Below are 10138 nucleotides of genomic sequence, written 5' to 3' on the forward strand. Positions count from 1 at the left end.
GAACTCATGACCCTGAGGTCAGGAGTCGCAGGCCATACCAACTGAGCCAGACAAGTGCTCCAGGAATTGTGTATTTTCAGTTATGCTTTATTAATGATTTGCATTATAAATTGGGGAATATGTTTTTATGTGAATAATTTTGACCTGAAAAATCCAGCTTCACACTTCCAGTATTCATGTCAGGGAGTATTCTCTATCCTTGCTCTCTGTGCCTTTAATTTTCCTACTGTCTCTATTTAAAGAAGCCAATCAAGCAAACGGTCAACCTGTGTGAATTTCAGTTCCCATTGAACACAACACTCAATGATCTCTGCTTGTTATAAATTCTGTAGAACCTGTAACATTGGTTTTGCTATTGCTTGGGAGTAATTTCAACTCTTCAACTGGAAGTGCAGTATGAATACTTTCTACAATAGCTCAAATGGAAGTAGATCCAGATTCATAAGACACATGGTTCCTTACTCAGCACCAAGAAGGGTAACCTGATGTATTGGGAAAGGTGTAGACTTTGAAATCAGGGAAGTTTGAGTTCAAATCTCCCTTTACCACTTACCAGCTGTGTGTGAAAATTAACCTTCTAAACCTCAGGGTCCTCTTTGAGGAAGGATACCTACCCAGCTCCTGTGTAATAAAGAATGTAAAACTGATAGCAATGGCACTACCTTCCTGCCCCCCACCCCCTAAAGACTGAGTAATTAGTAACACACACCCTTCTGACAATTCCTGTACCTAAAGATAAGGTAGGAAGCTTTGAAGTGCAGATGGTATCAACAGGGATAATCTTCCCTGGAGGAGATGTATACTAAGAATGGAGTGAGAATTGCAAATTGTAGCACTACATAGATAAGTTTAAAATCCCTTTTGGACCATTTTGAATTTTGGAAATATCAAGGTGATGTGAGGCACAGTAGCTGGTGCAAAGGCTTTAGAAGCCCTGGTTGGTTTTGCACCGTGAGTTGTTTGGTGAAAAATACACAGAAAAACCAAGCCACTGGCAAAGGCCAGTGCCCAGGGAACTCAACGAACAGGCCAAGGCCACTTTCTGGATATGGGAGGCCTTCTCTTTTTCCTTTTTCTCAAAGATCCTGAGATAATTTTCAGAGGATCGGTTTGGGAGTTTGGGCCATGGGATGGATTTCAATCTCATTCTGTCCCCAATCCTCTCCCAGGCCTATGCCTGTCCTGGACGGATGCTTCTCCTTATCCCCCTTCCTCTACACACAACTAGAGCTGTGTTTTCCAAACTGTTGAGTGTCTCTCACAATAAAGAAAGGCATATCATGACCCGATACACACACACACCCTGAAACAAAATTTGCTAAACAATATTTATATTTACTCATACACTCTGATGGTTTCTTTTCCATTCCATGTAAATCCATTCCATTCCAAAACATGCAGTTAACCCACTAAATTTCTTGACTCATTAAAAAATCTTGACCCACAGTTTGAAAAGCACTAGCTTTAGATGACTTCTCAGTGATACTGGCATGTTAGAGTTTTGTACACTAGAGAGCAGTCATAGGTTCACCTTCCCTACCTGCACTGCCTCCAGCTTTATACCCAAATCATGTCCAGGCTGTCACAGGACCAGAGATTGGCCTGAACTGATTAGGCATTTGGGGGCCATTCGTATACTTTCCATAGTTTTGAGAGCCCCAGAAGGTTCCAGGCTAGATTTCTCCATTCTTAGCCTAAAGCTGATTTGGATCAGAAAGCTATGGGCACATGGCCAGAGGGACTTTCTTAAGGTCTGAATTTTTTACAGAGGAGGAAACTGAGGCCAGGAAGTGTAAGTTAATGACCTTATGTAAGAAAAAGGAGAGGGGTGCCTAGGTAGCTCATTCAGTAGAATATGTGACTCTTGATCTCAGGGTTGTGATTTCAAAACCCATGTTGGGCATGGAGCCTACTTAATTTAAAAGAATAGGAGAAAAAGCACTAATCATGTTTGAATTAAAGTTAAATGCTGGTCCTCATATGCCTTTTTTAAAAAAAATATTTTATTTATTTATTCATGAGAGACACAGACAGAGAAAGAGGCAGAGACACAGGCAGAGGGAGAAGCAGGCTCCATGCAGGGAGCCTGACATGGGACTCCATCCTGGGTCTCCAGGATCAGGTCCTGGGCTGAAAGCGGTGCTAAACCACTGAGCCACCTGGGCTACCCATCATATCCCTGTCTTTTTAAAAAATATATTTTATTTATTTATTCATGAGAGACACATACACACACAGAGGCAGAGACACAGGAAGAGGGAGAAGCAGGCTCCATGCAGGAAGCCTCATGTGGGACTCGATCCCGGGTCTCCAGGATCACGACCTCGGCCAAATGCAGATGCTCAACCACTGAGCCACTCAGAGATCCCTCATATCCCTGTCTTAATCCTTTATAGCAAGTCCTAAAATTTACCTTGGTGGGCTATCTCAGATCCTTTAGGCTGCTGAATAATTGGCCTGACTAGATCTGAAAGTCTAGGCCTTAAGGGAGTATGTTTTCCATTTTTTGATATTTGCAATATAGTGCTTCAAAGCTTTCATTTCATTTTTGTTTCTTATTTTTCAACTTTAGTATTTTGCTTCCTATGCCTGATGCTAGATATTAAATACTCAACATATAGATTTTTTCCCCTTAAATATGTATTATAGAACACGGCCTAGGGGTACCTGGCTGACTGAGTCAGTAGAGCATGTGACTCTTGATGTTGGGGTTGTGAGTTCAAGCCCCACATTCAATGTAGAGATTACTGAAAAATAAAAATAATATTGAAAAAAACCCCAGTGCCTAGAACATGAATGTCCTTAATATTTGATGAATGAATGGCTAAACAAACATCATACTTGTAAAAATATTTAAAACAGGGATGCCTGGGTGGCTCAGCAGTTGAGCATCTGCCTTTGATTCAGGGTGTGATCCCAGGGTCCAGGACCAAGTCCTGCATCGGGCTCCCTGTGAGAGTCTGTGTCTCTGCCTCTCTTCTTTGTATCTCTCATGAATAAATAAATAAAATCTTAAAAAAAAAGAGATATAAAAAAACTTGACAGTTGGAGAGGGGATAATTGGTAAATGGCCACATTTAAATTTTATAAATATGCATCCTGAATTACTTTCACTAGCAGAAAGAAGGTGAGGTTTGGAGTCAGTGATTAGAAGGTAGTGCTTCATTTTCACATTTTGTGGTTCAATTTTGGCCAAGCCAAAGATTTTCTTTTTCTTTCTTTTTAAAAGATTTTATAGTGTTAACTATATCCACATTGTTGTGCCCCAATTCCCTTTATCTTTTGAGAAAAATTGGACTAAATATAGGTGCTATGTCTGGACATCAGTCACAATGTTTCATTTATACACATGGTGTATTTTATTTATTTATATTTAAATTCAATTAATTACATATAGTATATTATAGTATCAGAGATAGAGTTCAGTGATTCATCAGTCTTTTTTTTTAAAGATTTATTTATTCATGAGACATAGAGCGAGAGAGACATACAGAGAGAGAGAGAGGCAGAGACAGAAGCAGGCAGAGGGAGAAACAGGCTTCTCACAGGGAACCCAATGTAGGACTCGATCCTGCATCCCGGGATCACAACCTGAGCTGAAGGCAGGCACCCAACCGCTGAGCCACCCAGGCATCCTTCATCAGTCATTTTTTTTTTTTAAGATTTTTTATTTATTCATGATAGACATAGAGAGAGAGAGAGAGAGGGGCATAGACACAGGCAGAGGGAGAAGCAGGATCCATGCAGGGAGCCTGATGCAGGACTCCATCCCCGGGCTCCAGGATCGCACCCAGGGCCAAAGGCAGGCGCTAAACCGCTGAGCCACCCAGAGATCCCCCCTCATCAGTCTTATATAACACTTAGGACTCTCTACATCACACGCGGTCCTTAATGTCCATCACTCAGTTACCCCACCCCCAATCTCCTCCCCACATATGGTGTCATTTAGGCACATAAACTCAGAGTTATTTTTGGACTGTCTGTCCTCTTCCACTCAAGACTTCACATTCTTTATTCCACCCCAACTTAAAATTTTTTTGACAAGCCTGTGATTAAAATAATTCATCTAATTCAGGCAGAGTGAATCAAAGTGACTTAAGAGGAAATCAGATATAAATCTTCAAGGAGATAATAGCTATCAGGGGACAAGTCTTCATGGAGTTTCTGTACATCTATATCAGCGTTTGTCTCTTGAAGCCTGCTTGTTTGGTAAACAGCCTGAGATGATAGAGATAATATCTTATTCCTTGGCAGAGGGCAGGCTAATACAATTAATATCTCTCTCCAGGGTAGGTTTGCTAGCAGTCTTCTTGTGAGATTCAGGGTTTCCTAAGCTCAGAGGACCTCAGCTGTGACACAGACCCACTGTGTGTACAGTATCCTCCTGAACCACTCCATATTGCCTCCATGGGACTTGGACAACCTGGGAACCTGATACTGCCTGCTATCCCTTGAGTAATGAAGTCCTTGGTCTCTGACCAGGGAGTCTCAAGTTTTTTGCTAGTATGTATGAAATAGTAGCAGGTTAACTGGTTAGTTTGTGAGCAGTTTGAAAGTCTCAGATCCTTGCTCGTTCTTGACTATAGCCTGGTTAGAGGCCATAAGGCAGTATAGAGAACCATGATAGCAGGGAAGAAACTAACAAGTGCTGTACAGGAGATCCAGACAGAATAATTTGGCTATTTGCCAGAAAAAGGAAAGTTAACTTCAGTTAATGCAGGTTAGCAAATCATCAAGAACAAAGTAGTTTTAAAATTGGGGATTAGGGATGCCTGGGTGGCTTGGTAGTTGAGTGTCTGCTTTTGGCTCGGGGTGTGATCCTGGGGTCCTGGATCAAGTTCCACATTGGACTCCCTGCGGGGAGCCTGCTTCTCCCTCTGCCTATGTCTCTGCCTCTCTCTCTCTTTCTGTGTCTCTCATGAATAAATAAATAAAATCTTAAAAAAAAAAGGGATTAAAGGATGTAGAATTTGAACTGGCTGAAATATCAGAATGGAGGGAAAAATGTCTTCAGGAAAAGGGAACGTCTTGAACTCCAAACTGATGTAGGAATGGGGCAGGGTGGTAATGGACTGATTAGGGAAAAGAAATTTCAGTGACAAGTAATTAGGGTTTATAAAAGACAAAGTTTCAGTACCCTTTATAGCAGGACTCAAGTCCAGGACTTTGGATCTCATTTTTGAGTCATTTCTATACTTTTCTTTTTTTAAATAATTGCCTTAAAAATTTTAATATGTTAATTAAATCAGTAAAATTTATTTTTTTTGCAGATAGTTTTATGAATATTCACACATGTATAGACTCATGTAATCACCACCAGTCAGAAAACTCATCACTTCCTGAAACTCCCTTAGCTATCCTTTTGTAGCCACACTAACTCCCGCTGGCAACCACTGATCTGTTCTCCCTGTTTCTCCTATCAATTCAGTCAGTTTTTGCTTCATGTATTTTGAAGCTTTGTTAAGTGTATATACACTTAGAGTTATGTTTTCTAGTGAATTGACTCTTTTATCATTATATAATGCCTTTGTTTATGCCTGGTAATTTTGTTTGTTCTGAGGTCTACTTTTTCTGATATTAATATTACCAGTCCAGCTTTTTCTTGATTAGTGTTTTTGTTTTTTACTTTTGATTTACCTAGATCATTTATTTATTTATTTAATTTATTTAAAAAATGAAAAAAAAAAGATTTTATTTATTTATTCATGAAAGATACACACACACACACACACACACACACAGAGAGAGAGAGAGAGGCAGAGACACAGGCAGAGGGAGAAGCAGGCTCCATGCAGGGATCCCGATGTGGGACTCGATCCCAGGTCTCCAGGATCATGCCCTGGGCCAAAGGTGGGCACTAAACTGCGAAGGCACCCAGGGATCCCCCCTATATCATTATATTTAAAGTGAGTTTCTGATATATTGTGCAGAGTTTGGTAATGTTTTCTTTTAAAAATCTATTTTGATAATCTCTGTCTTTTAATGGCATGGTTAGGAATTTAAATTTAATGTAATCATTGATATGCTTGGACTTATGTTTGCCATATTTTATGTATTTTCTGTTTTTTTCCCTCTTCACTCTTTTATTGCTCCTTTTCTACTTTCTTTGGGTTATTGGAAAATTTTTTTCATATTGCATTTTAATTTATCTAGTTTGTTTTTTGCTACATCACATACCTCTTTGTATATTTATTTTAGTGATTTCTCTAGTGATTACAATATACACAATCTTCACAACTTTTATACTTTATCAATATTTTATCACTTTGCTATTTTATCACTTTAAGCAGATGTAGAAATTTTACCAGTTTCTCTCCTTTATGTTTTGTTTTATGTATTACACCTGTAAATGGAAAAACTCATCATAAATACTTATATGATATTTATAATTTATATTTATGTTTAAATACAAATTATATTTGTAATTTATAATTTTTGCTTTTGGTCATCAAACATATTGTAAAGAACTCAAGAGAAGAATAATCTTCTACTGTTACCTGGATAATTAAAATTGCCATTTGTTTTTTTTTTTTCATTTGTGATGTTTGAATTTCTTTTTAATGTCATTTCCCCTATGTGTGAATGATTTACTTTAGCAAGTCTAGCTGGTCTGCCAGTAACAAATTCTCTTAATTTTTTCTTTATCTTATAATGTATTTATCTTCCTTCCTGTAGGATATATGTATATTTTTTGAAGGATATTTTTGCTGGATATAGAATTAACTCTTGATTGATGATTATTTTTTTCATATCCCTTAAAATAATGTTCCACTTGTGCCTTGCCTTCATAATTTCTGATGAGAAATCTGCAGTCATTTGAATTATTATTCCCTGTAGGTAGTGTGCTATTTTTCTCTGGCTATTTTCAAGATATTTAGTTTTCTGGAGCTTGGTTATGTTGGATATGAGTGTAGATTTCTTTGATTTTGTTCTCTTTGGGGTTTATATCTTTCACTAAATTTGGGACATTTTCAGCCATTATGTCTTCAAATATTTTTTCTTCACTGTACTCTTTTCTCTCCTTCTGGGACTCTGATGATATGAATTTTAGACCTTTCAATAATGTTCCACAACTTTCTAAAGCTCTGCTAGGTTTTTTTTTTCCAATCTTTTTTCTTTCTGTTGTTATATTGGATATTTCTTGATCTATTTTCCAGTTCACTGACTTTATTCTACTATCAAGTTCTTGTGAGTTTTTAATTTTGATTATTGTATTTTTAAGTTCTAAAATTTCCAGTTGATTCATCTTTATATTTTCTATGTTCTTGCTGAGATTTTCTATCTTACCTTTTGGCTCAAAGTGTTTACACTTATTTCTTTAAGCATCTGTATCAGAGTTACTTTAAAGTATTTTTCATCTGTCTATTCTTGGGGTTGGTATTGCCTTTTCTTATGTGAGTTGAGATTTTCCTAGTTTTTTCAGATTTTAAGCAATTTTGGATTGTATCCTAAACATTTTTTCTTTTTTTTTAAATTTTAGTTTTATTTATTCAGAGACAGAGAGAGAGAGAGAGAGAAAGGCAGAGACACAGGCAGAGGGAGAAGCAGGCATCATACAGAAAGCCTGACGTGGGACTTGATCCAGGGTCTCCAGGATCACGCCCTGGGCTGCAGGCAGTGCTAAACCACTGCACCACAGGGGCTGCCCCAACATTTTTTCTTTTATCAATCAATCAATCCAGTTGTACTTAGGTCCCAAGTTCTGACTACTCTTATGCAGGTTATGGTTTCAATGTCAGTACCATTCTTAGAGTCTTTGTAAGGTTTTTTAGATCTGTCTCACATGTGTGCCACCCAGTGGCCAGTCTGGCACCTGGGCAGTGGTCTGTTGACTTAGTTCAGTTTTCAAAGTTTCTTATAAGCTGTTTAGGAACAGAGCCAAACAGACATAGGATAGAGGTAAGCCCAGGAATTCTAAAAAGCTTTTCAGTATCACCTTCCCAAGCTCCACTCTTTCTGCAATCTGTCTGGAACTTTCTGTTTCCCTGAAGCTCACCTTTTTAGTCCTATATATATTATCATTGTGCTAGTGTCTGGAGCCGAGCAGCAAGAACAGAGAGAGAAATAAAGTATTGGGAGTTCACATCACCCCCCTTTATTTTTTTTCACCACCCTTTAGACCACAGTTTCTTGGATAAGAGAAAGTCTTCTTCAGATTTTTGAATGCCTATAGCCTTCTGCTGTTGCCATAGTGGCTGACATAGCTGCCACTACTATGGATACACTTGAGGTGGCTGGGGCATGAGAAAATGGAGAAAAGAGAAAAAAAATTCAGTAATTTCTTCATTTTTTTCTGAAAGTTATGAGTCCCCTTTTATGTTTCTCAAGCCATACTAGAGTGCTTATCCTGGAGCTATCTTTGTCAGTGCCCTGGTACCCACTCTGGGTTTTGGCTGTCTTGAATTTAGGCTGAGGAATACCAGAGGAAAAAGAAAAGACTTGCCACTTGTTCAGTGGTACTTTGAATTACATTCTTTTTCTCCATTTTGCCTACTATTATTTACTTTTCAAAGTCCTGCATTCTGACCAGATTTTATAACTGCATTCAGTAGGGAAAAACAGAGTAGACCCTTACTTATCCTGAATTGGGTCCTCTCTTATACTACTCTAGAAACATGGGAGGATTTTACTTCTACTACTGGTGATAAAAGCAGGAAAATAGCCGAAATGAATTTCAAGTTCTCATCCAGCTCTGATGAGAACCAATTCCATCTCTTTGCATTAATGCCCATTATATCATGGATTTCTGTTCATCTCAAGGAGGTTGTTCATGAGGAAGACCTGATAAACAGGGAGTTGCTATCTGGGACCAAATATTAAGCATGTCCTAGCTAGCTCAATAAATATTTCTGCAATTGGTAAGTGAAGGAAAGTCTTTGGCACAGACATGCCATTTCCTTAAAAGTAGAAAATCTATGGTGTTTTGTTCTTTTCTGTTCTTATTGTACATGATCCAATTTCTCTTTCCATTCTAGCCTTGGCTAATGTCATGTACCTCTGAGGACCATGTTGTCCTTTAGTGTTTCTGGAACTTCCTTGTGACAATGGGGGCCCTAACTGGAAATAAACACTCCTATTGTGTTTATGCCATATAGAAGCTGATCTAGAATAGTGGAATTAAAATGGAAATATTATATTTTAAAGTCTAGCAGGGTATGTTTGCTAAACAGGCTACTTTAACCCAGTATTTTTCCTACTAGGAAAATATCAGGCATAGACTCTCTTTCCTAATACCCTTGTGGATGCCATTTAAAAATATCTTTGCAGCAGGATCTACTCACTAAGGCAGATTTTCCTGGTCCAAAGCAACAGAATTATTCCACATACTTGCTTTCTTTCTCAGAGAAATATGATGGCATATTCCCTTCCCATACTATTTTAGTATTTTAGAGAGCCCTGGTCCATTAAAAAGTTTGTAAAAATCATCCTATTTAGAACAAATAATGGTGACCTGAACTTTTTCCATGTCATCTGTAAACTACTTTGTTGTTAGGGTCTATTCTTTTGACAAACATTTTGACATTTTGACATTGTCAACATGAGCCAGTAGACACAAGGGTATATGAAGGGATATGGAGGATAAGGAGGAGGAGGAGAAGGGGGAGAAAGAAGAAAGGAAAAAAGACAGAGACACTATTTTCCAGATTCTTCAAGAGAATAGTCTAGTATAAATACTTCTATTTTAGTGTGATAAATGTCAAGACATGAGATGAGTAAGGGTTAGGGATATCGAGAAGAGGAATTTCAACAAATAGCTACTAAATCTTTGTATATGCCAGACCCTATGCTAGGTGGTGGGAATACAATGATCTGGCCTAGAGTGGAGGACCTAAGAAGGCTTCTCAGAAACAGTCACGTTTGAGTTGAGTTCTGAAGGATAAGTAAGCTTTAACCAGTAAAGGAGAGGGAGGTGCATATTCAAATACTTTACTATATGAGTGAGATTGAAGTGTTTGAGGAACTGGAAGACCAGTGTAATTGGATCAAGGAGAATTAGTGGGAAAGAGACATAGAATATATCTGTGGAAGTGGGTTTTGTGTAGATCTATGTAGGAATTTGGGGCTTAGTAATGGGGAGCCATTTAAGCAGGGGAGAGAGCCTGATGAAAGATGGATTTGCATTTTTTAAAAGATTTAT

This window comes from Canis lupus, chromosome 14 (genome assembly GCF_011100685.1).
Source record: "Canis lupus familiaris isolate Mischka breed German Shepherd chromosome 14, alternate assembly UU_Cfam_GSD_1.0, whole genome shotgun sequence".
In the NCBI taxonomy this organism is placed as follows: Eukaryota; Metazoa; Chordata; class Mammalia; order Carnivora; family Canidae; genus Canis; species Canis lupus.